Source organism: Sarcophilus harrisii, chromosome 3 (genome assembly GCF_902635505.1).
Source record: "Sarcophilus harrisii chromosome 3, mSarHar1.11, whole genome shotgun sequence".
NCBI classification, from domain to species: Eukaryota; Metazoa; Chordata; class Mammalia; order Dasyuromorphia; family Dasyuridae; genus Sarcophilus; species Sarcophilus harrisii.
Genome location: NC_045428.1, coordinates 207150796 through 207176387, shown reverse-complemented (window position 1 = coordinate 207176387; position 25592 = coordinate 207150796). Strand labels below are relative to the sequence as shown.

Genomic DNA, 25592 nt, shown 5'->3' with positions numbered 1-25592 from the left:
AAAAGGTCAAGAATTTCAAGGGAATTAATGAAAAAAAAATCAAATGATGGTGGCTTAGCTGTGCCAGATCTAAAATTATATTATAGAGCAGCAGTTACCAAAACTATTTGGTATTGGCTAAGGAATAGATTAGTTGATCAGTGGAATAGATTAGGTTCAAGGGATAAAACAGTCAACAAATATAGCAACCTAGTCTTTGACAAACCCAAAGATCCCAGCTTTTGGGATAAGAACTTACTGTTTGATAAAAATTGCTAGGAAAATTGGAAACTAATATGGCAGAAACTAGGCATTGATCCATACTTAACGCCGTACACCAAGATAAGGTCAAAATGGGTTCATGACCTAGGCATAAAGAATGAAATTATTAATAAATTAGAGGAACACAGGATAGTTTACCTCTCAGACCTGTGGAAGGGAAAGGTCTTTATGACCAAAGTAGAACTAGAGATCATTACTGATCACAAAATAGAAAATTTCGATTATACCAAACTGAAAAGTTTTTGTACAAACAAAACTAATGCAGACAAGATTAGAAGGGAAGCAATCAACTGGGAAAATATTTTTACAGTCAAAGGTTCTGATAAAGGCCTCATTTCCAAAATATATAGAGAATTAACTCTAATTTATAAAAAATCAAGCCATTCTCCAATTGAAAAATGGTCAAAGGATATGAACAGACAATTCTCAGATGAAGAAATTGAAACTATTTCTAGTCATATGAAAAGATGCTCCAAGTCATTATTAATCAGAGAAATGCAAATTAAGACAACTCTAAGATACCACTACACACCTGTCAGATTGGCTAAGATGACAGGAAAAAATAATGATGATTGTTGGAGGGGATGCGGGAAAACTGGGACATTGATGCATTGTTGGTGGAGTTGTGAACGAATCCAACCATTTTGGAGCATAGTTTGAACTATGCTCAAAAGTTATCAAACTGTGCATACCCTTTGATCCAGCAGTGTTACTACTGGGATTATATCCCAAAGAGATTATAAAGAAGGGAAAGGGACCTGTATGTGCACGAATGTTTGTGGCAGCCCTTTTTGTAGTGGCTAAAAACTGGAAACTGAATGGATCTCCATCAGTTGGAGAATGGTTGAATAAATTGTGGTATATGAAAATTATGGAATATTACTGTTCTGTAAGAAATGACCAACAGGATGATTTCAGAAAGGCCTGGAAAGACTTACATGAACTGATGCTGAGTGAAATGAGCAGGACCAGGAGATCAATATATACTTCAACAACAATACTATATGATGACCAGTTCTGATGGATCAGGCCATCCTCAGCAACGAGATCAACCAAATCATTTCTAATGGAGTAGTAATGAACTGAACTAGCTATGCCCAGAAAAGAACTCTGGGAGATGACTAAAAACCATTACATTGAATTCCTCAATCCCTATATTTATGCACACCTGCATTTTGATTTCCTTCACAAGCTAATTGTACAATATTTCAGAGTCTGATTCTTTTTCTACAGCAAAATAACGTTTTGGTCAGGTATACTTATTGTGTATCTAATTTATATTTTAATATATTTAACATCTACTGGTCATCCTGCCATCTAGGGAGGGGGGGGGTAAGAGGTGAAAAATTGGAACAAGAGGTTTGGCAATTGTTAATGCTGTAAAGTTACCCATGTATATATCCTGTAAATAAAAGGCTATTAAATAAAATAAAAAAAAATGTATATAAAAAAAAAACTCTATCCACTATTCTTCCTAACTTTCAAATGCTTTTATTAAATATAACATATGTATGTTTGTTAGTTGAGAGAAATAACACAGAAATTCTGGAAGATTTCAAGAATAAATAGATGTCTTACTACAAAGCTAAGATGTCCACTTTATTTGGAAAATGGCAGGTATAAGTAATAGAGGAAGGAGATTTTTTTTTTGCTGTTTACATTGTTCTTTTCTTTTGGATGCATCTCTTCACTGTGCATCATGCAAGGCTTCTAATGTTTCACTATAATTGTGATATTTGATCCTGACTGAGAAATTATAGTCATTGCTTTCATATACCATAATATTTTGGGCTATTTTCTAACCACTTGAATCATATTTTGTTTATAGGTTTTGGTAATTTAATATTGCTATGAGTATTTGTGTGTATATAGATTTTCTTTTCTTCTCATTAGACTTCTTGGAGTATGCACTGGAGTAGTAATTCTTCTTGCATAATTCCAAATTGCTTTTCAAAAATGTTATAATAATTTGCAGCTCTATTATTCAACATTAAATAAGTATTACAGCCTTTTCATAGCTCTTTAAACATTGCTGTTTTTTTATTTTTTCTCCCAATCCTTGTCCCAATTTGATGGACCAGAAGTGAAAATTTAGAATTCTATGAATTTGCATATCTTTAATTATTAATTAAAGGTGTTCAGGGGTGGTCTGTAACTTACATTTCTCCTTTTGAAAGCTATTTGTAGATATTATTTGAGCATTTATCTTTCAGTGACTGACTTAATGCAATATATTTGTGTCTGCTCAGTAGATTTTGGATGTCAGAATTTTATTAAAGTTGCTTAATATAGAACCTTTATGCCATTCCCCATATTTTTTTTTTTTTTGATTCTAAGTGGAATTAGTTTTTCTGCAAAAATTTTCAATTTAATTTAATCAAAATTACCTATTTTTTTCTTTTATGATATTTTTGTTTTCCTTCATACTCCAAAAATTACATGGAGTTGAAGTTTTTAAAATTTCATCTGAATTGTCATATCCTGCCCTATTTCAGGAACATTCTTTCATAAGTAAGTGAAAGGAGTGGCATCTACCCTAGCTACATGCTACTTGGACATCATTATCATCTTAAGCTTGGTAAATCTCATTCTGGTGATAGTTGAATGAATGACTTATAAGTGTCTCATTTAAATTCCAGCACAAAATTTAAATGAACAGTGACTTGATCTTTGTCATACTCATACATTATATATTCCATGTAATTAAAAAAATCTGGAAAAACAAGACACCAAAAACCTCAACTCGAAGAAAATACTAAAAAAAAAAAATTAAATGATTAATAAAATTGAAAGCAAAACACTACTGAATTAATAAATGACATTAAGAGTTGTTTTATTTATAAAACTACCTAATAAAGTCACATTTTAAAGGAAGATGAAAATCATTATCAATATGAAAAAATGAAAAAGAATTCACAATAAAGCCACAAGAAATTGTTTGAAAACATTTTGTTCAATTATAAAACATCAAAACTGAAAACTTAGATGAAATATATGGATATTCACAACAATGTAAAATAGCAAAATGAATAATAACTATTATTGCTTTATGTATGACTCTTTGTGTCTCTATTTGGGTTTTCTTGGCAAAGGTACTGGAGTGGTTTGCTATTTCCATTTCTAGCTCATTTTCCAGTTGAAGAAACTGAGGCAAACAGGGTTAAGTGACTTGTCCAGGGGGAAAGAAATGGTCTAAGCTCAGATTTGTATTCAGAACATGAAGTCTTCCTAACATAAGGCTAAGCACTTTTTCCACTATGTCACCTAACAACCCAAGCATGTGCACAATATCAGCAATAATAGGCAATAATATAAATATAAGGTAATAAAATAATAGTGTTTGTAATATAGTTGTTTGTTCAGTCATATCCAACTCATCATGATCCCATGGACTTTTTCAGTTTCCATTTCCTTCTGAAGTGTATCCCCATTTTATAGATGAGGAACTAAGACAAATAAAGTGACTTTCTCACAACTAATATGTGCCTGAAGCCAGGGTTGAACTCAGATTTTCCCTACTCCAGGCTTGTGAATGTTCTACTGTACCACCTAGCTGCCCTATAAACCAATGGAAGAAAAAAGAAAACACAAAAAGAGTTCAATAAATGGGGAGAAAGTGTAGCAAAGGGGACATCTTGCTTCGTGGAGTTGCAACCAAGTAATGCAGCAAAAACAGAGTGGATCTTATGGAATTCTCCTTTTCCTCTATTTATAGCAGTTAAAATTTGCAGGAGATGGTGATTTTTATGATCACTATCTTTCCCTTTTTACATTTCTCAATATTTGTCACTGACATCTTATTTGAGGCTTTTGCCATAGTATCATCTCATCTAATCTTTCTTCTAATTTGATATTATGATCTTTGTTCTAACTGATCAATAGACTAGATATTTCTTATGTGTTAAGATAGAATCAATTTCATTTTATTTATGCTGCTGTTTTATAAATCTAATGTCTAGCTTCTTTGTTGAAAGAAAAATACTTACATAGGCAAAAGGATCCTGATTTGAATAAAAGCTTTTGACCTTTTTTGTTTCTCAAGGGAGTGCTATGTTTTAATTATGTTATAGGCTCATGGATTTTGAGCTATTAGAAACTTAAATGCCATGTGATTTGAGACCCCACATTTTTCAAGTGAGGAGGATGAAATTAAGTTCTTTATCTACAATCACAAAACTATTAAATGTCCAAAGCAGATTTTGAGCTTAGTTCTTCCTGAGTCAAACTCCAGCACTCTTCCAACTACAGCATGATGCCTCTCAATATTTTGTGCCCTCTTCTCTTGTTCAAAATAATGACTAATTTGGAGTATCTTGTAAAAGTTCTCAGAAACTTTTTTTCTGCTTCTTTAACAGATGTTGATGCATGAGCTGCAGCTGTTTGCTTGTCATTTTCCTTATATTCATCTTAGCAAGATGACTAATATTCAAATGCAATAATGTTTCAAGTGTCCTTTGGGCAGACAATGAATCAAACTCTGTCAACTCCTTTGATTGCCTTCCCCAAAAGAACCTGTGAGTCATCTTTTAATTGCAATTTCCATTTTCTCCTGCTTTCATTTATTGAAAAATTAATGCCATTCATTGATGAGGTTCTTTTCTTCCAATAGTTGATCAATTTCTTGATTATTGAATTATCTGGAAAATCTCACATTTTAGCGTTATTCTAGTTAATGTTTCTCTGTCATCTAAAAACTGTCTCTTATTATAGCCCATTTTCTAACAACATTTATCATAATTCTAAGAATATTTATTAATTTGAATTTAAGATTTTTTTGTTTTTAGTTTGTTTAGTTGTAGTTTTGTTTCTAGTTTTTAGTTATGCAATATTATTTTCAGTAATAATGCTGCCTAGTAAAAAAAATAGCAAAATACATTTGAACTTAAATTTTTATTTTCCTGAAAGTAAAGGAAGTAAAACTAGAAAAGTATGTTTAATTGACATCAAGGCTATTTTTAGTGCAACACTTTCAAGATATTTGGCTTGTTTACTGGAAACATCAAAGGTCTGGCACCTTATTGAGAAGAGTGATTTTAGTACTGAACATGTAAAGAAAAATATTTTAACTAAATTAGTGTCAAATTTGAATATTTGCATGCTCAGCTTTTAGTGTAATCAGCTTGATTGACTGTCATATCTCATAATCAATAGTTAGGTATTCTGGGAAGTGTTCAGTTGTAGCAAATAGTCAAGAGTCAATATTACAAAGTTGATTAAACATCTAACTACTTAATGCATGCAGAGCAATCTACAAAGGATTGAAGAAGGAGATGCAAAAACAAAGGTTTGGTTCACAGCGTAGTAGATAGACTACTTTTCCCTTTTGTGAATGATAATGACCAAATATCTTCATTATTCTATTTTATATGATTCAAAGCTAAATGAGTAGAACTCCAAAATATCAGAAGTTTATTTTTCAAAATAATTTTTTTTAAGTTTGAAAAGGTCACCCAGACTCATGTATACACTTAATATTTTGATGAAATGAACTGAATATTTTAACTTTATAATTATTTTTGCATAGCACGAAATATAAGTATACAAACACAAATATACTCCCATATAAATATACATAGAGCACATATTTATACATTCTATATTAATTCCCTAATAAGTTTATGATTATTTTCTGTTTAAGAAACTTTTCAAATGGGAAAGTTCACTTACAGTGAGATAAATAACAATAAATAATATCAAGTACTTACTAAAGTTTTTTATATATAAGCAACATTTTTAATAGCTGAATCAATAATGATCATAGTATAGAAAAACTGCATATTTTATAAAGCATAGTATATCTATGAACAATTTAGAAAGTTAAGAACCATAGAAAAGATGTTAAAGCTCCTTAATTTGAGTAATACAAATGAAGGACAATTTTTTGGAATCACACATATATATGTATGCATATACATGATAAAATTCAGTTTTGTCAATATGGAGAAGAGATAAAAACACCAATTCATTATTGGTTAGATTACAGATTTTTGCAAAGGTTTTAGAGAGCAATATGGTAATATGTATTCATTTATTCATTCAAAAGCATTTAATAAGCTACTACTATATGTCAGGAACTGTACTAGGCACTGGGGTTACAAAAACAAATTTATTATTAAGAATCTACCTATTTTTCTGACTATTTTTTGAAACTAATTTAATTTTTTAAATTACATTTAAGTTCCAAATTTTCTCCCCAACTTCCACCCTACATTAGCAAAAACTACCACTTCTCACATACATGTATGTATCTGTATGGATGTAAAACAATGCTATGCATATTTCTATTTATAAGTTCTTTCTCTGGAAGTAGATAGCATTTTCCTTCATAAGTCCTTTGTAGTTGATTTGAATACTTATAATATTTATAATACTCTTCAGAGTTATTCTTCAAAAATATTGCTATTACTGTATATGGCATTCTCTTGATTCTGCTCATTTTATTCTTCATTATTTCATGCATATCTTTCCATGTTTTTTTCCTGAAATCAACATGTTCATTATTTCTTACAGCACAGTAGTATCCCATTACAATCATATATCACAACTTGTCCAGCCATTCTCCAATTAATGGACATCCCTTGATTTCTACTTCTTTGCCACTACAAAGTGAGGGACTATAAATATTTTAGAAAGTATAGGTTCTTTTTCTTTTTCCCTGATCACTTTGGGAAACAGACCTATTAGTGATATTTCTGGGTTAAAGGGTATGCACAATTTATAACTCTTTAAGCAGAATTTCAAACTATTCTCCAAAATGGTTGTATCAGTTCAGAGCTCATCCTCTTCAACATTTGTCATTTTTATTTTCTATAATTTTTCCCATGAGGCAATTGGGGTTAATTGACTTGCCCAGGGTCACACAGCTAGGAAATATTAATTGTCTTAGTCCAGATTTGAACTCAGGTCCTCCGGACTTTAGGGCTGATACTCTATCCATTGAGCCACCTAGCTGTCCCTATCTTCTATCATTTTAGCCAGTATGATAGATGTGAAATTATATCTCAAAGTGTTTTAATTTGTATTTTTCTAATCAATAATGATTTAGAACATTTTTCATATGACTATTTAATCTTGAATTCTTCATCCAAAAATTAAGTATTCCCATCTTTTGACTACTTATCAATTGGGGAATGACTCATATTCTTATAAATTTGACAAATTTCTCTCTATATTTGAAATATGAGACCTTTATCTGAGTAACAATAAATAATTTCCTGTCCCTCCCCCCAATTTTGTGCTTTTCTTTTAATCTTGGCTATTTTAGTTTTATTTGTACAAAACTTTTTTACTTTAATGTAAAGTATACATTTTATATCTTACAATGATCCTTATCTCTTTTTATTCATAAATTCTTCTCCTATCGATGAATCTGATGGGTAATACGCTCTAATTTACTTACTATATCTCCCTTTGAATCTATGTCATGTATCTAGTTTGATTTTTTTCTTGGTAAATTGTATAAAATACTGGTGTATACCTAGTTTCTGCCAAGTTGCTTTCCAGTTTTCCCAATAATTTTAATCGAATAGAGAATTATTATTTTAAGTTTAAATCTTTATAGTTGTCACATATAAGATTACTATAATGACTTACTACTGTTTATTTTATTTATATTTCATTCCACTGACACATCTTTCTATTTTTTAGCAATTATCACATAGTTTTTGATAATTACTACCTTATAACACAGTACCACACCTGGTACTACTAACTTTCCCTTCTTTTCATTAAAAAAATCAATTCCTTTGATATTCTTGACCTTTTGTTCTTCCAAATGAATTCTGTTCTATTTTCTAAATATTTTTGATGACTTAATTGGGATATTTTTGAATAAGTAGATTAATTCAAGTAGATTTATAATTTTTATTAGATTGATTTTGTTCAATCATGAACAATTAATATTTTCCAATTATTTAAATCTAAATATTTAAATTATTTAATTATTTAAATATTAAACTTTATTTGTATAAAATTGTTTATCCTTATGTTCATGAAATTCCTGAATTTGTCTTGACTGGTATACTCTCAGGTATTTATGCTGTCTATGCCTATGAAACTATATTTTTATAATGCCATTAAAGGAAGGGGAAGACTCATTTTATAAAAACTAAACTTCATAATTTGTAATAGCAAAACTGGAAATAAACTATGTGGCAAATATGAACCATATAAGAAAACATGTGGATGATATGAAATGATACAGAATGAAATCAGAAGACATGCAGTGTGTACACACCAACTGCAGTAAACTTTGTTTAAAAAAAAACCTATGAAAAAAAAGACAAATAAGTAGAAATAAAAAAGGTGGTAGAATTTTTAACAAGCCTGGAAGGGGACATAGAACAAAGGCATCCTACTTGCTTATTTGTTGTCCCTTAAATGGATCTTTGCTTCTATCCTGTTGAAGACTAGAGTTTGGATTTTGTTTTTCTTTTTTTCATATTTATTTGATTGTTTTTGTTTGTGTTTATATAGTTTATAATAAGAAAGATATTCACAGAGTAGTTAAGAGACCTGTTAGTTCTGGTACTTTGTTAACCTTAACTCAAGAAAATCTTCCCCTATCTTTCACTTAATTTTCTCATCTATAAAATGAAGTGATACCAGAATAAGAGTTGGTATCAAGTCCAAACTTTTCATTTTACAGAGGAGGAAACTAATTCTGAGAAAGTTTAAGTGTTCTATTCAAGGTAATACAAGCTGGTAAGTATCAGAAGTAGGATTTGAATTCTGTTTCCTGATTCAATTCCCAGTACTCTATACATGACAACTGTTCTGCTTAGCTGCCAAAAATGTTGGCTTATATATTTTAATTTCTCTTTCCTCATCTAAATTGCTGTAAGTCTATGATTTCACAATTTATGATCAGCATTTTATTTAGATATTTATTCCGTAATAAGTAACTTTGATTTTTGAATCAATAAATTGGAAAAAATTCAAAAGAAAAAATTATTTTATTAAATGCCATATTAGAAATAATAGTGATATACTATACAGAAATTAATAGATTTTGTTTGTACTGGGTCTAATGGGGCAAGAATTTGAATGTTAATGAGCATCAATAAAATCAAAATGATCATCACTAAGTTTCTAGATTAAGGAAATGTTTCAGCATGAAGGAAGAAATAACAGTAAAATAAAAATAAATAGTGTTTACTATGCCAAAAATCTTTATAATTGTTATCTCATTGATTCTCAAGACAACCTATGATGTAAAAGCTATTATTATCCCCCATTTTACAATTATGCAACTGAGATAAAAAGAGTTGAAGTGAGTTACACAGACTCACACAAGTAATGGGTTTCTGAGGCTGAAGATGAGCATGAGTTTTCCTGATACCAGTGCTCATTTCACAGTGCCTCCTACTACCGTGGCAGCTCCTTAGTTTAAAATGAAAGCTAATTAATCTATACAATCTATCCTTAAACCCTACATATTTTCTTGAAGCAAAATATGTAGGTGTAGATAAAAATATTATACAGAATAGATGAAAACAGAAGAGAAAATTCTTCTAGATTTCAAAAGATCTCAAAAAGATCACTTTCTTTTAATCAAAAGTAGAAAAATCTCAGAAGGCTACTCTATCTGCTACAGATATTACAATCCTTTCATTTACCTGAAGTTCAGAATGTATGTGTATGTGTGTGTGTGTGTGTGTGTGTGTGTGTGTGATTGATCATCAATTCTTTTCTCTATCTTTTTACTTCTCCCCCTTATATCTTTTGCCACATCTTTTCTTCTTTCTATCTATATAGCAGCAACTAACCTAATCAACCCCTTCATCAGCTTTTGCCTAGATTTTTGCAATTGGCTCATAATTTGTTTTCTTGCCAATTTATCCACTCTTTAATTTATTCTCCACATAATTTGCCAAAATAATCTTCCTAAAGCACAAGTCTGACCATGTAACTCTTTTCTTCTAGAAACTTCAATGACTTCCTATTGTTTTGGGAACTGAAATAGAAACTTCTCAACTTAGTATTTAAAACTCTTAACAATGTAGCTACACTCTATCCATTTTTTCCTCCTCTTTCCTCCCCTATCTTCTCTTCTTTCCTCCCCTGCCCTCTTTTTTCATCCCCTGCTTTCCCCTTTCCTCTCTTTCTTTCCTTCCTCTCTCCTCTGCCTTCCTTGGTCCTTTCCTTTTGTCTCTTCCTTTCTCCTTTTCTTCTCTTTTCTTTTTTAAAATTTCTCCCATTAATAGAGGGCTGTAACTCTGAAAAGATGTACTTGAACCTAAGACAGCAGAGCACTTAAGGTTAATTACTTATTCAATGTGAGATAATGGTTCTATATACATATACTTAAATGATATGGTGATATTATTGCTCTCCTCAAGATTGATGCTAGCTGGATGTGTTATGATGACGTAATTGGAGGCAAGAATTGGAGAGCTGAGGGAGAGGGTCAGAGTCTCTCTGCCGCAGCACGCTCAGGAGGGAAGACTTCAGACTAGAAGCCATAAATATAACCTGTAGTTTATTCAGGTAAATGCCTACTATTTGTAAAGTAAATATAGCCCTTGGGATGACATAAAAGTAAATGATTAAACATGATTTCTGATTTTTACAATCTACCAGGGGAAGATGTGTTACACATTTTCAATATTATGTGATCCTTGTAATACATGATAGAATATGATGATTGCCTGAGAAAGATATGAAGTCTAAAGAAGAAAAGATAATTTTTAACTAAGAGCTAAGAGGAAGGTTTATGAATATAATTTCAAAACATGGTCATAGGAACTGGGTAGGAAAGACTTTTGAGGCATATGAAACAGCATAGAAAAAGTCACAGAAATGAAGAAGATGCTGGAGTAACCCAGTTACCATTAAAATACTATAAGTTGAAATTTTAAAAATATAGAATAAGCCAAGGAAACAATTCTCCCCATGTATCTCAATACTGTCACATCTTTATTTCACAAAGGGTTAAGAAGAAATAAATAAATGATCCACTAGAATCAATGATACAGCTTGAAATTCTATGGCTCTTGTAAGGGGCTTCAGTTAGTTTAATATCAGATAATGGAGGTGGAGGAGAAAGAAAGGTACTTGCTTGGATAGATGCTAGAAAATATTGCAAAACATTCTGTAAATATATACCATCTTTTAATCATTTTCAAGTCCTGGAAATGATCCTCTCAAGGTCCTTTCCAGTGTATTCTCTGTATGACTGTTGTTTTGGCAAGGTTAAAAACTAAGCCTATAGTGTCTGAATAAAGCTGAATGTTGCGATGTTTGGCTGCCAGTAAGTCATTGGCAAGCACCCATTTTTCATTTGTTTTCAGATTTGATGCTTGACTAATTCCCAAACTTGCTTCCCTGCCAGAAAATTTGGATTGCACAAACCACAACTGGAATCCATTGCTGGGACAATGCTGAACCGACATATACTGATGATAAATTGTGTTCCATTAAATAATCACATTTAATTATTTAGAATATAAGTGTGGCTCTTTATAATTCTAAGTGTGAAATTGTACATCTGAACTTCACTTGGAAGTTAAAAAAAAAGACAAGTTCTAAAATTTAAAATTCAAGTGTATTTCTAAGCAATCACTTAAAATAATATATAAAATTATTAAAGGAAATGGTGGATCTATTTAAAAAAAATAATTTGTGGAGAGAGCTGAATGGAATGGATAGAACAATGAAATTGAAGTCAGGATGACTTGACCTCAAATCTACCTCCCTTGCCTGGGGCAAGTTTCAGTCAATTTCTCTCAGCCTCACCCCTTTTCAATGGACAATGGGGTAATAATTTATTTCTCAAAGTTATGATGAGATTCAAATCCAATAGCATATGGAAGCATTATATAAGTGGGAAGTTTTATATTGCCAATTATTGTATGCACAAACTCCATGAAAGGCAGTGTGATATGGTAGAAGGAGCTCTGGATTTAGAATCTAAATTCCAGTTTAGCCACTTTACACTTGTATGGCCTTGAGTAGGTTCCTTAAATTCTTTGTGTCTCAATTTTTATATCTATAAAATGAAGGTACTTGATTCAATTGTATCAAACTCATATAGAAACAGGATATGTAGAGGTAACATTTTGACTTAGTTTTAAAATGTTGGTAATATCTCTATTTTGTTTTGTTCTATTTTTATTTATATTACTAAATATTTCCAGATTATATTTTAATCTGCTTCAGGCCCAGTTGGGAGTGTGGTAGTGACCACATGCTCCCATAGGTTGTATCTTAGATACATCTGAACAAGATGATCTAGAAGATGTATCCCAACTCTAAACCATGTTCCTATGATTGTATGGGATAGCCAGATGTTGCAGCAGAACTGGAATCAGAAAGACTCATCTTTCTGAGTTCAAATCCAGCTTTCGGCACCTCTTAGCTGTGTGACCCTGTCTGCTTCAGTTTTCATCTGTAAAATGAGCCAAAGAAGGAAATAGCAAACTACTCTAATATCTTTGCCAAGAAAACCTCAAATGGCACCATGAAGAATGAGACATCACTGCAATAACTGAATAAAAATAACAAAATGATTTCAGATGATACTTGAGAGAGGAAAGATTCTTCCTAATTTGAAGAAATTTTCTTTGGTTTTCTACAATAGAGGTGTCAAATTCAGAGCCCTATGTGACCAACAAAACTTCAAGGTATAGAAAAAGTCCCATTAAAACCTAATTAGAAAATGTTTAATAAGTAAAAATAAAACACAATGTATCCAGTGTCCATTGGACAGATATTCAAAGTGTAGAGAATTTGATGAAGTAGACTATCAAAAGATGTGAAATGTCAGCTAGTCTAGACTCTGGTGGGATAGCTTTGGTGGTAAAACTAGAGAGGAGTAAAAAGTCAGCATTCTCCAGGCTGTACCTTTTGTAAAGAGGGTATTCAGTGACGATCTTTGTAGTGTTCTCTAGTTTAGCACAGCATTTGTAAAATATAAGTATTTAATAAATGCTTATGGACTTGTTGACTTGACTGGCTTCAAGTTGTGAAGAAAAACTTCCTGATTTAATGAGTTTCCTAGTGTTTTTCATTGAGAGAACTTAAAGGTTGCTGTACTGCTGTGTTTGGATCATAGAATCAGATACTTTGAGACAGAAGATAGAAATTATTTCATAAAATAAATCACCTTATTTTATAGGTAAGGAAACTCAAGCTCAGAGAGAGAAAATAATTGCTCACCTGATATCATATAGGTAGTAAGTGGCAAAGGTGGGATTCAACTCAGTGCCTCTGACTAAATCCAGCATGTATTTCAAGTTAATATGAGAAGTTAAGTAGGAATCAGCAACAGATCTCAAGAGACACATTGAATAGGACAGCTATTTGAAAGACATAAAAAGAACATTTAATAACTGATTAGATTCACTGTTAAAAAGACCTTCAGTCTTTCACTAAATGATTTTGCCTTAAATTCACATGTCATCTGAGTTGACATATTATTAAGAGAAAAGCTGTGGAAACTTAGGATTGTGAATGTGAATGGATTATTACCCCAATAGTGCTAGGAATCTGGGGAGAGTCAAGAGAAAGTCATACTAGGGGAGCGGGAGAGAAAGAAAGGTGCCTATGGTAAAATAGAATTTTACTTTTAGGATAAAAGAAAAAAGTGTTATTCTGTTTGATAATAGCTTTGGTATAGTTATGTGAATAATCATAGCTCTCACTGAAAATGATGAAATGTATTTTCAACAAATAACATCATTCTAAAAAATTTGTGAAACACATGCTATATTTCTATATATTTCTGTCCACATCTGTGTATCTTGTGTTTTGCTACCTGAAATATTGATAATCATAAACATGTCAATGAAAATAATCTGATGTCTAATTTTTGTTTCAAAGAAATCTTTATAGTCATCAGAATTACATGATGAATGAATATGGAAATCTATTTTTTAGTAAGGTGGCTTCTAGATGATGCAATAGGTAGAGCACCAAGCCTGGTCTCAGGAAGATCTGACTTCAAATGCTGCCTTAGACACTTAATAGTTGTGTGACCCTTAGCAAATTACTTAACCCTATTTGCCTTAATTTCCTCAACTGCAAAAAGAGTTGGAGAAAAAAATGGCAAATCATTCCAGTATCTTTGCAAAGAAAATTGGAAATGGAGTCACAAAGGGTCAGATCCAACTAAAATGACTCAGCAATAACAACTTATTAGGAAAAATGTGTCAAAGTATTCTGTGTGAAAGTACTCATGACACCACAATCAGTGGGTGTTGGAATATAACTCTCTTCTTTATTGTGAACTTTTTCCCAACATAAAAAGTAGAAATCCATTCCCTTCCCAGAAGAAGATTTTATAAATGCTTTTTATATAGTTATGAAAGCATTGTTATATAATGTTCCACTTAATAATTCAATAGAAATAGGAAACAGAGGTCTTCAAAAGAAGAATAGCATGGCTATTAGAGAAGTGGGCTGGGATTTATGAAGTCTGGGTTCTAAAACTTTTGTCTGAGATGATTAAATCTTCATATTTTGTATATCTAGTCACTGAGATTATTTTCTTTCCAATTTCATACTAGAAGTCAAAAAGACATGGGGAAAAAATTAAAAGGGAATATATATAAGTAAACTTCATTCAAGAAGCTAGAAATTAAAAATTTTAAAATATATAATCAATTAGAGAACAGTCATTTAAATAATTATTTGTTACTGATATTAGGATAAAAACCAATATTGTTATGCTTGCATTAGGAATCTACTTTTAAGAACAGTGCAAATTTAGGTTCAATGTGTTGTAACATATAAAGAGGAAATTAATGATCAAAGAAAAGACTATTTCACAGCCTGATCATTTGGTAGATGAAATGAAACTTTAATGTTAACAAATCAATCATACCAAAATGAAAATTCATCGTAATCACTTCTTTTCAAGCTGAGTTTTAATGGAGTTTTATATTTATAAAGAAAGATCCTTTCACAGGTTGGGGAGAAGCTTCTCTTCTGGAGAAACTAACCTCTATAGTAACTTATTAAAGACAGATTCTAATGAAAAGTTAACGTTTAAAAAGTAAAATTTATGAAAAATATTGTTTTCATAATGTTTGATACCCTGACATGGAGAACACTCACCATAACACATATAAAAATAGTTGGTAAATTAAATAAATGCTGAATCTGTAATTTAGACTAAAAAATGAGCTTAAATGGACAAAGCATATCAGATTAAATTTAAATGGTCAGATTGCAAGTAGATGATATCTACCTTTGTATCAAAGGATTTGAACTTGTTAATGAATCTCATAGATCATCTAATTTAATCTTTTTTCATGTTAAAGATAGGAAAACTATTCAGAAAATGATAGAATTCTCTGACTTTATCCAACCCTTATTCAAAGAGTACCCTCTTCAAGACATATGATTGTGACCTCAAAAATGGTGATACCTTCCAGTATCCAAGAGGCTAAAAGTAGCCCCTTCCATTTTTTGGAAGTTTTTCCTTAATCCAAACCTAAATCTGTCTTTACAGTTACTATATTCCATCTTTTGTAGCTAAAAAAGAATAAATTAACTCACCTTTTGTATATTCAAATAGCAATTATATTATACAATGTATTATATATATATATATATGTAGCAAGTTTTGCAAAGCACTTTATAAATGTTATTTCATTTTATCCTCACCTTTGAAGATAGATGCTATTATCCTCATTTTATAGATGAGGAAAATGAGCCAGAGGTTAAATGACCCTCATAGGGTCACAGAACTAACTATCTGAGGTTGAAATTGAGTCCAGACTCTGGGTTCAGTTCCTAATCCAATGTGCTACCTAGCTCTTTCATTGAACATAACTATGATGTCCCCTCCTAAGATTTTGCTCTGTAAATGGTTCCTGTTTCTCTAAATGATCCACATATGGTATCTATTTGGAGTAATTTCAGCAATCTGATTATGCTTCTCTAGATACTCTCCAGATTCTAAATCTTTCCTAAAATGGGCACCTGAGTCATTCACTGAATCCAATCTTCTGCATATGATTTGATGAATTCAGAATGTAACTACTATGGCCCCTATTCTGAGGTGTGCTTCTTGTTAATGTATTATATCCTAACCCAGATGAAATGCCAGGTATTATAAGACTTTATCATAAGCTATATTTAATCTTTTATCTCTTATGATCTCTAGTTAGATGATTCTAAGATATATGCACTTCACTTAGTCCTGACCATAGAAGAAGGAAAGATGACAGAGTAAAGGCAAAAGGAAATAGTTCATGCTATCCAGTCCATAAAAGTTTGATGACTTGGGACATAGAAATCATGTAAGGACATGAAAGGCATTTGTCTGACCTCATATAAAAATCAATATAACTAAGAAGTGTGAAACTTAATGAGTGAAAATAAAATACTTGAAAAGCATGCTGAATATTTAAAGGACACAAATTCTCAAGATTTTGGAATTTTGCTAAGTGACTTTTGTAATGTATGGGCTGACTTAGACTAGTACCCTATTTTAGTTTTAGTTTATTAATGAAACAAAATGAAGCATTTCTAGAATATACAATCTTTTTTTTAGACTCCTTAATCATGTGACCAATGGAAATGGAGAACTATTTTTATTCATTTTTTATAATTTTCCAAGGCTTTTTAAAATTCACAAGAGATAAAGCAATTCAACTGTCTCCATGCTTTAAGACATCAGGAACCCAAACAAGAAACAAGATGAGCTCTCAACGAACTAAGGACTGAGAAGAATTCCTAATATGTTTATTCAGCACACCCTTCCCAATCATTCACTATGTTGAGCCTGAAGGGATGCATAATCTAATCCAAGAGCTTGCAGTAGAATTCATTTTTAACACATCAATAACCCTTCTAGTTCTAGTACCTTGAAGATCCTGTGAAAATTTTTACAGATTGATCTGAAGAACTCTATCCTCCTCAAAATTCATTCAGTGAATGAAAGAGCAGAGGGAATAGGGACAGGATGCATATATATGGTTATGAGACACTCAAAAAGCCTGAAAGAGAAATATCAGATCCATCTGGGGCCAGTTCTGTCATCCCAGAAACCACTTGGAGCAGAGATTGAGGTTGGTAAATCATGAATGTTTTATTGTGTGAGAACATTGAGACATTTTGAAATCCAGTCTCTAAGGAAACTTCCATCAAATATGCAATAAGACAGAAAGTGACCAATAGGGAAAAATGGTTTGTGGTTGGTTATGGTTGTTGTCTTTCATTTTCAAAGAGGGCCAAAATAACTAGAATCAAGTTACAGTGTGTCCATGTCTAACCGTGACCAATTAGACCAATATAAGCTTGGAATACTCTGCCATAGGTCAGGCACAAATAGTTGATGAGAATATTTGAGGTGGATTCTCTAATTTTGTGCATCTCACATTTCTTCTGAGCTAATTTACTTCTGTTTTGCTCATAGAGCACGGCATCTTCTCAGTTGGGTTTTTATCTATTTCTTCTCAATTTTTTTATACAAACTATTATATTTTATTTTATCTATTATGTTTTATCTATTTTATCTATTTTATATTTTATCTATTTTTATCTATTATATTTAATCTATTTCTTCTCTATTTTTTTGTACAAACTAAAATTTGGTTCCTTGAAATGACTAATTTATAAACCTTTTAAGTCATTTGATTAAAAAGATAGAAAATGAGATCAGCAAAACAGCAAGTGATCAAGTTAAACAAAGCCTCCAGTAGAAATAAAAATAAACAAAACCTATTATACATAATTAAATATAAACAAAACAGAATGCAAAAGAAAAAGAGGAATATCATCAAATATAATTAAAAATGGGGGAAGCTATTAAACTTTTAAGGAACAATTAGTGCTCATACTACAAAAATTACTTTCAAAAACTGCCTAAAACTAATGAAGAATAAAAAAAAGAAGTTTAGAACAATATAATTGATGTTTAACAATTTAAATGTCTTAAATATAATTAATTGCTCCAGAGGTCTACAGCAATTATCCAAGAAATCATTCATTATGACCAATTTAAACTTATAACAGATGCAAGAATTATTTCATTAGTCAACATAATTAACCTTATTAAAAACTAAAATATTCAAAATCACATGATTTTCTGAATAGACACAGAAAAAAGTTTTTGACAAAACTTCCCATTCATTTGAAAAAGTATTCCATCCAACAATATATATAAAGAAACTTCATAAGATTATTAAATGAATCTAAAATCACTATGTATCCATTGATTTAAATTTTTCCATGTTTTTCTGAAATCTACCTGTTCAATATTATGATATTCCATTATATTCATATACCAGTCATTCCCCAATTTCTTTTATTTATTTATTTTTGGTGAGGCAATTGGGGGGTAAATATTAAGTGTATAAGGCCAAATTTGAACTCAGGTTCTCCTGACTTCAGGACTCTATCCATTGTGCCATCTAGCTGCCCTGCCATTCCTCAATTAATGGGCATTCCTTCAGTTTCCAATTCTTTGCCACTACAAAAAGAGTTGCTATAAATATTTTTTACAAATAAGTCCTTCCCACTTTTCCCTTTTTTGATATCTTTGGGATACAGACCTAGTAGTGGTATTGCTGCATCAAAAAGTTATATACAGTTTTATAACTATTTGAGCATAGGTCCAAATTGTTCTCCAGAATGGGTTGGATCATTTCATTACTCTACCAACAGTGCATTAATACACCAGTTTTCCCACATTACTTCCAACATCCAATGCTTTTCTTTTTTGTTTTATTAGCCAATCTGATAGGTATGAGGTGGTACCTCAGAGTTGCTTTAATTTGCATTTCTCTAATCAATAGTGATTTAGAGAATTTTTTATATGATTATAGAGAGCTTTTGTTATGGGCCAGAACTCTGTACTTAAAACAAGAATTCTTACAAAGTGCTAATTCAGTGGAATTGATGAGACAATGGTTATTTAGTTTAGCATGGTAATTAATAGTTCTCTAGTTCTGTATGATTGATTTAATTTTACAACAAATAATTGTTTCCTAGTGATATAATGATTGGTTTATATTCAAAATAGAACATATAAAGCTGCGACAAACTCAGCCAGTCAGAGCCAGAGACAGACTCAGAAGTGCCAGACACAGATTTGGAAGGGACTCAGAAACACATTCATTCCATTGTCCACCTTTGTGGTGTCTGGAGGCTGAAGCACAAGCCTAGGAACTCAGAGCCAGATTCATTCACTTCATCTCACACTACCATGGTGGCTGGCCTCCTGCACTTCCCCCAGTGAGACTAAGACTGGTCTGAAAGGCTCTCCAGAAAGTTGGCTTGGGTCCCAGCCAAGGAAACTAGATTGTGAAGGACATAATAAAGGATTTGGACTTTAACACCTGGCTATTCTCATAATGATTACTGAAACAAAGGCTGCTCCAAGACCTCCAGAAAACCAAACAAGAACATTACAAGCTTTGATTTCTTTATCTGAAAAAACGCCATTCATATTTTTGGCCATTTGCCAATCAGGAAGTGATTTGTATTTTTTTTTTTTCATTTGACTCTATTTTCCGTATATTTAAGAGATGAACCCTTTTATCAAAGATACTTGTTGCAAAATCCCTCCCTCACTCAGTTTTCTGTTTTCCTTCTAATTTTGGTTCTAATTTGGTCTCTAAATTTCATTTTATTTGTATTAAAATCTTTTTAATTTTATATAATCAAAATTTTGTAATGCTCTCTATGTCTTCTTTAGTTCTAAATTCTTTCTTTATTCACAAGTCTGAAAGATAAACTATTCCACACTCTTTTAATATGCTTTAGGTATCATCCTTTACGTATAAATCATGTATCCACTTTAAGATTATCTTGTTATACAGTATGTGATGTTCTTTTATACCTAGTTTCTGTAGTACTGTTTTCCAGTTTTCCCAGCAGTTTTAGTCAAACAATGACTTTTTGTCCAAAAGCTTGGATCTTTGGATTTATCATATTTTATGTTGCTATGGTCATTTACTATATTGTAATTTGTTCCTAATTTATTCCACTGTCTCTATTTCTTAGCCAGGACTAGATTGTTTTGATAATTACTGCTTTATAATACAGTTTGTTATCTGATATGGCTAAGCTTCTTTCTTTTGCATTTTTGTTTTCATTGATCCCCTTGATATGCTTGAGCTTTTAGTCTTCCAGATGAATTTTGTTATTTTTTTCTAGTTCTATAAAATGATTTTCTGATAGTTTGGTTGATATGGCATTGAATAAATAGATTGATGTAGGTAGAATTGTCATTTTTATTATATTAGTTCTGTCTTCCTGTGAGCAATTAATATTTTGTCAGTTGGTTAGATCTGGCATTATATGTATGAAAAGTGTTTCACAGTTGTGGTTTTATAGTTCCTGGGTTTGTCTTTACAGGCAGACTTCATATATTTTAATTTGTTTACAGTTATTTTAAATGGAATTTCTTTTTATCACTTACTGCTGGAAGTTTTTGGTAATATATAGAAATGCTGATGATTTATATGTCGATTTACTATATATTCTGAATTTGTTCTAAATTTGTTAATTTCAGATAGTTTTTTTAGTTGGTTCTCTATGATTTTCTAAGTATACATTACATTATCTGCAAAGTATAATAACTTTGTTTCCTCATTGACTATTCTAATTCCTTTACTTTGTCTTATTATTGCTGTAACTAATATTTTTGGTACAATATTAAATAATAAAGATGAGAATGGGCACCTTTGCTTCACTCCTGAGTGTACTGGGAAGGCTCTGAGTATATCCCCATTACAGATAATGCTTCCTTGTCATTAATAGGCAAGCTACATTTATTCCTATACTCTCTACTGTTTTTAATAGAAATGGGTACTGTATTTTGTCAAAGGCTTTTCCTATAACTCTTGAAATAATCATATGATTTTTCTTGGTTTTATTGTTGATATGATTAATCATGATGATAGTTTTCCTAATATTGAACCAGCTCTATATTCCTGGTATAAACCCTACCTTTTCATAGTGTATGCTCCCTGTGATATATTGCTATAATATCTTTGCTACTATTTTATTTAAAATTTTGGTACCAGTATTATTCAATAGGGAATTTAGTCTGCAATTTTCTTTCTGTGCTTTGGCTCTTTCTGGTTTGGATATAAGCATCATATTTATGTCAAAGTAATTTAGTTGTACTCTTTCTTTATCTGTTTTTCCAAATCATTTATATGGTATTGGTATTAATTGTTCTTTAAATGTTTGGTTGAATTCACTTGTGAATCCATATGATTCTGGAGAGTTTGGTTTAGGAAGGTCACTGATGACTTACTCAATTTCTTTTTCTAAGATTGCTTTATTTAAATATTTTATTCTGTTAATCTAGATAATTTACATTTTTGTAGATATTCATCCATTTCACTTATATTATCAAATTTATTGGCATCTTATTGGGCAAAATAGCTTTTAACACTTGTTCTGATTTTCTCCTCATGTGGTGGCAATTTCAGTCCTTTTATTTTCAATACTAGTAATTTGGCTTTCTTCTTTGTTTTTTCAAAACCAAATTAATCAAATGTTTATGCATATTATTGTTTTCCCCCATAAAACCAACTACTAGTTTTATTTATTACTTCAATGGTTTTCTTTTAATTTTATTAATATCTCTTTTGATTTTCATGATTTCTAATTTTGTGTTCATTGGGGATTTTTAATTTGTTCTTTTTCTAGAATTTTTTTTTTTAGCTGCATGCCCAAATTTTTTCTCTAACAACCAGTTTCCCTTAAGTACCATTCTGGTTGCATCTTATAAATTTTGATATATTATCTCCTTGTAATATTTTTAATGATATAGATTATTTCTATGACTTATTTTTTGACTCATTTGGTTTTTTATCTTTTTGGATGAATTATTTAATTTCTCTTTCTATTATTCATTATTGAATGTGATTTTTATTATATTATGATTTGAAAAGGATTCATTTACTATTTCTGTTTTTCTACATTTGGTTGTGAGATTTTTGCATCCTTAATCTTGACCTTGACCATTCTTGACCAATAAATACATAGTCAAATTTTGTGTGGATACCATATATCACTGAGAAAAGGATAATTTTTTTCATTCTCCCTTTGTTTCCTCCAGAAATCTCTAAATATCTAACTTTCCCAAAATTTTATTTCCTTCCTTAACTTGTTATTTATTTAGATTTATTAAATTTAAAACTAGATTTATTTAGTTCTGAGAGGGGAAAGTTGAGATCCCCACTAGTGTAGTTTTAGTTTCTATTTCCTCCTGTAACTTGTTCAACTTTTTCTTAAAAAATTAGATACTTTACTATTTAGTGCATATGTTTTGTATTGACATTATTTTACTATTTATGGTACCTTTAGCAAGATAATAGTTTCTTTCTTTTTATATTTTTAATTAGATCTATTTTTCCTTCTATTTGATCTGAGATTGTGATCATTACTTTTGCTTTCTTTGCTTGAGGTGAATTATAATAGATTCTGCTCTATCCTCTTACCTTTACCCTGTGTGTGTCTGTGAAACCTGGACAGTATACCAGCTCCATGTCAGGAAAATAGAATCACTTCCATTTGAATTGTCTTGGGAACATTCTAAAGATCATCTGGCAGGATAAAATACCAGACACCAAAGTCCTTTTTTGAACTAAACTGCCAAGCATTCCAACACCACTGTAGAGATTACAACTCTGTTGGGTAGCCACATTGTACAAATTCCAAAGGTACACTTCAAAAAAAAATATTTTATGAATAACACACACATAGCAAGCACTCACAAGGTGGTCAGAAAAAATAATACACAAGGACACTCTCAAGGTTTCTCTTAAGAACTTTAGAATCAATTATGTGACATTGGAGACCATTTAGGTCAGCATGTTCTGCTCTCATCAGAGAAGATGCTGTACTCTATGAGCAATCTATGAGCAAAGACAAATGTAATTAGCCCAAAAGAAATGTGACACAGGCAAAATTAGAGAAGCCACCCAAATGTTCATAGGGACTATTTGTGATTGATCTGTTGCATAGCATTCTGGGCTTGTATTGGTCTGATCAGTCACAATTGGACACACTACAATTTGACTCTTAACATTTTGATGTTTTTTTGGTCCTCTTCCAATACGAAGGACAACAATGATCACCACCATATCTGTGTATCTCTTGCTACAAATATAATTCTTCTAAACAACATATTATAAGATTCTAGTTCTTAATCCATTTTGCTATCCACTTCCATTTTAGTGTGAAAGTTGGGCTCTGGTCCTGCACTATCTGGAGTTGGGCTCTGGTTCTGCACTATTTGAAACTTATTTGTTCTAGGACTATGGGTCTTACTGCTGGCTTTCATTAGGCTTCAGGGCTTAGCTGCTAGCTTTCTGTGGAAGGGAGGCTTCCCTTCTTGTAGAGGACCACAAATAATGGTGAACCCTGGGCGAGGTATAAAATCCTTTAGTTCAGTAAAAGGAATACTGTTGACAGTGTCTGATTCAATTCCCCTAAGGGCTCTCTGCCTTCCTGAGGTGTCAGTAGGCATCACAGCCTGTGTTGTACTTAAAGCAGAGTGATAGTAAGTAGCAAAGAGACATTGTACACAGTAGCAAGTTGTTTATGTGGTCCCACATGCCCAGTATATAGTTAGTGCATGCACAGTTGCTATAGTTATGTAAGAATATTAGGGTATATAAGTCTGAGAGAATTTGGAATAAACAAACTCCATGTTTGACCATTCATGTGAGTCCCACCTCTTCACTCCTCACCTACGATTAAGGACTCGGGCTGGTACCAAGGTCCTCCAGAGAGGTAGTCCGGACATGGCTTGTCTTGGGGATCAGTGGGAAAGCCTCCCTGTTGTTCTCCTCATGTGGAGTTTTGCTGCTGGTCTGCTCCAGGGATTGAACCTTGACACTGGGTTGCTATAGAAACAGAGTTTTTCTGCTGGTAAGGTCCAGGGACAGGTCTACCTCAGGGAAACGTTTCACTACTGGTCAGTAATGGGGTCAAGATCTACTGGTGGCTTGTGCTGGGATGGGGCCTCACTAAACTGCACAGACTGCTCACTTGCCTAGGGGTCTTGGTTTGCAGAAGGGTATGATATCATTGATGGATTGCTGCAGGCCTGGAGCCCTGCTGCAGGGTCCCTGCTCTTCTTAATGTGATTGTGAGATGTTGTGTTATCCATTGTTATTATATTAATGTCTTCATATAATATATTAATATTGAGGTACATACAATATGATGTTATGTTGTATAATGCCAGATAATGCTTTCATTTCAGATGTTTCAAGGGACTGCAAAATTACAAACCCCTGGGAGAAATGTAGACTCTTGTTGGCAAAGGAGCTGATAGAAACAGTGTGTTGTTGTTGTTGTTGTTGTTGTTGTTGTTTTTTCCTAGAGAGTAGAAGCAACTGAAAGATCATGAGAGGTGGGAGCTGTATGGGACAGAAGTTCAGGTGCTTCTTAATTGTGTGAAGAGGATAAGACTAGGGTGTCTACACATGTCAGTAGGAAGCTGATTGTAAATGAAGAGACACTGAACTGAAGATAATCATGAGCAGAGTATTTTTGGCTCATTTATCTACTTAAGGGGTGATAAGCTTGGGAAATTTTTTCTAATTGCTTGGTTGTGTCTGCCATTTCAATACTGGCACATGGTTAATTCTTTACTTCTTTCCTTTGCCGTTTTTTTATCATGCTGTAGTTAATCATCATTGCTTACCTTCAGTAATTCCTTCTTTCTTTATGCCTTATTTATTTTCTGCTTATCTTTTATAATGACTTCTCCTCTAAGTAAAGGAAACCAGTTATTTATGACTTTCTGAGAGAGTTCTTCTTTTTTTTTTTTTTTTTTTTACATCCAAAGAAAATGCAGTGGTGAAGGATTAAAAAAAAAAGTTGTAAGCCCCATTGTCATCGATTTTATTACAAACTTATATTCAACTTTTTCTGATGACAAGAAAGGGCTTCATTAAAATGTAATTTTGGTATACTACTATATTTTCTAATTCTATAAAAATATGAAAACTTTATGGTAAGGAAGAGTTTTTAATGTTTCATTATATACATCAGTATATTTACTATTCAGCTTTCTCCATAAATCGTTGTTCACATGTGTGTAATTAGATAAACAGATTCCTTAAGTTAGAGTGACCTTGAAAATTCTTCAAGGGTGGTGTCATTCATTTTTGTATTTTTTAACACCTAGCCCAGGGCCTTGCATGTGGCAGGTGTTTAATAAATGTTTGTAGAATTCTATTGAAAGTCCCAAACATTCCTTAAACTTGAAATATCCTGCAGTAGATTTACCAAAAACCTTCAGTCTATCTTCTGGGTAAGAAATAAATCTATTTTTCTTGGCTCATTATATAAGGTTGTGGTGCATTAACAGTTGTAGGAAAAAATGCTATTCTGGAAGCATTTTTCAA

At 31.8% G+C, this 25592-nt stretch overlaps 1 protein-coding gene across 1 annotated transcript in view; it reads right to left on the bottom strand.

Moving 5' to 3' along the window:
* PNPLA4 (patatin like phospholipase domain containing 4) overlaps positions 1 to 24049 on the bottom strand; it is a 114124-nt gene extending 90075 nt beyond the window's left edge. Inside the window, exon 1 of the mRNA XM_031959023.1 lies at positions 23925 to 24049. The gene's annotated coding sequence lies outside the window, so the exon portion shown is untranslated. The remainder of the gene's footprint in view (positions 1 to 23924) is intronic.
* Between the last annotated feature and the right edge of the window lie 1543 nt (positions 24050 to 25592).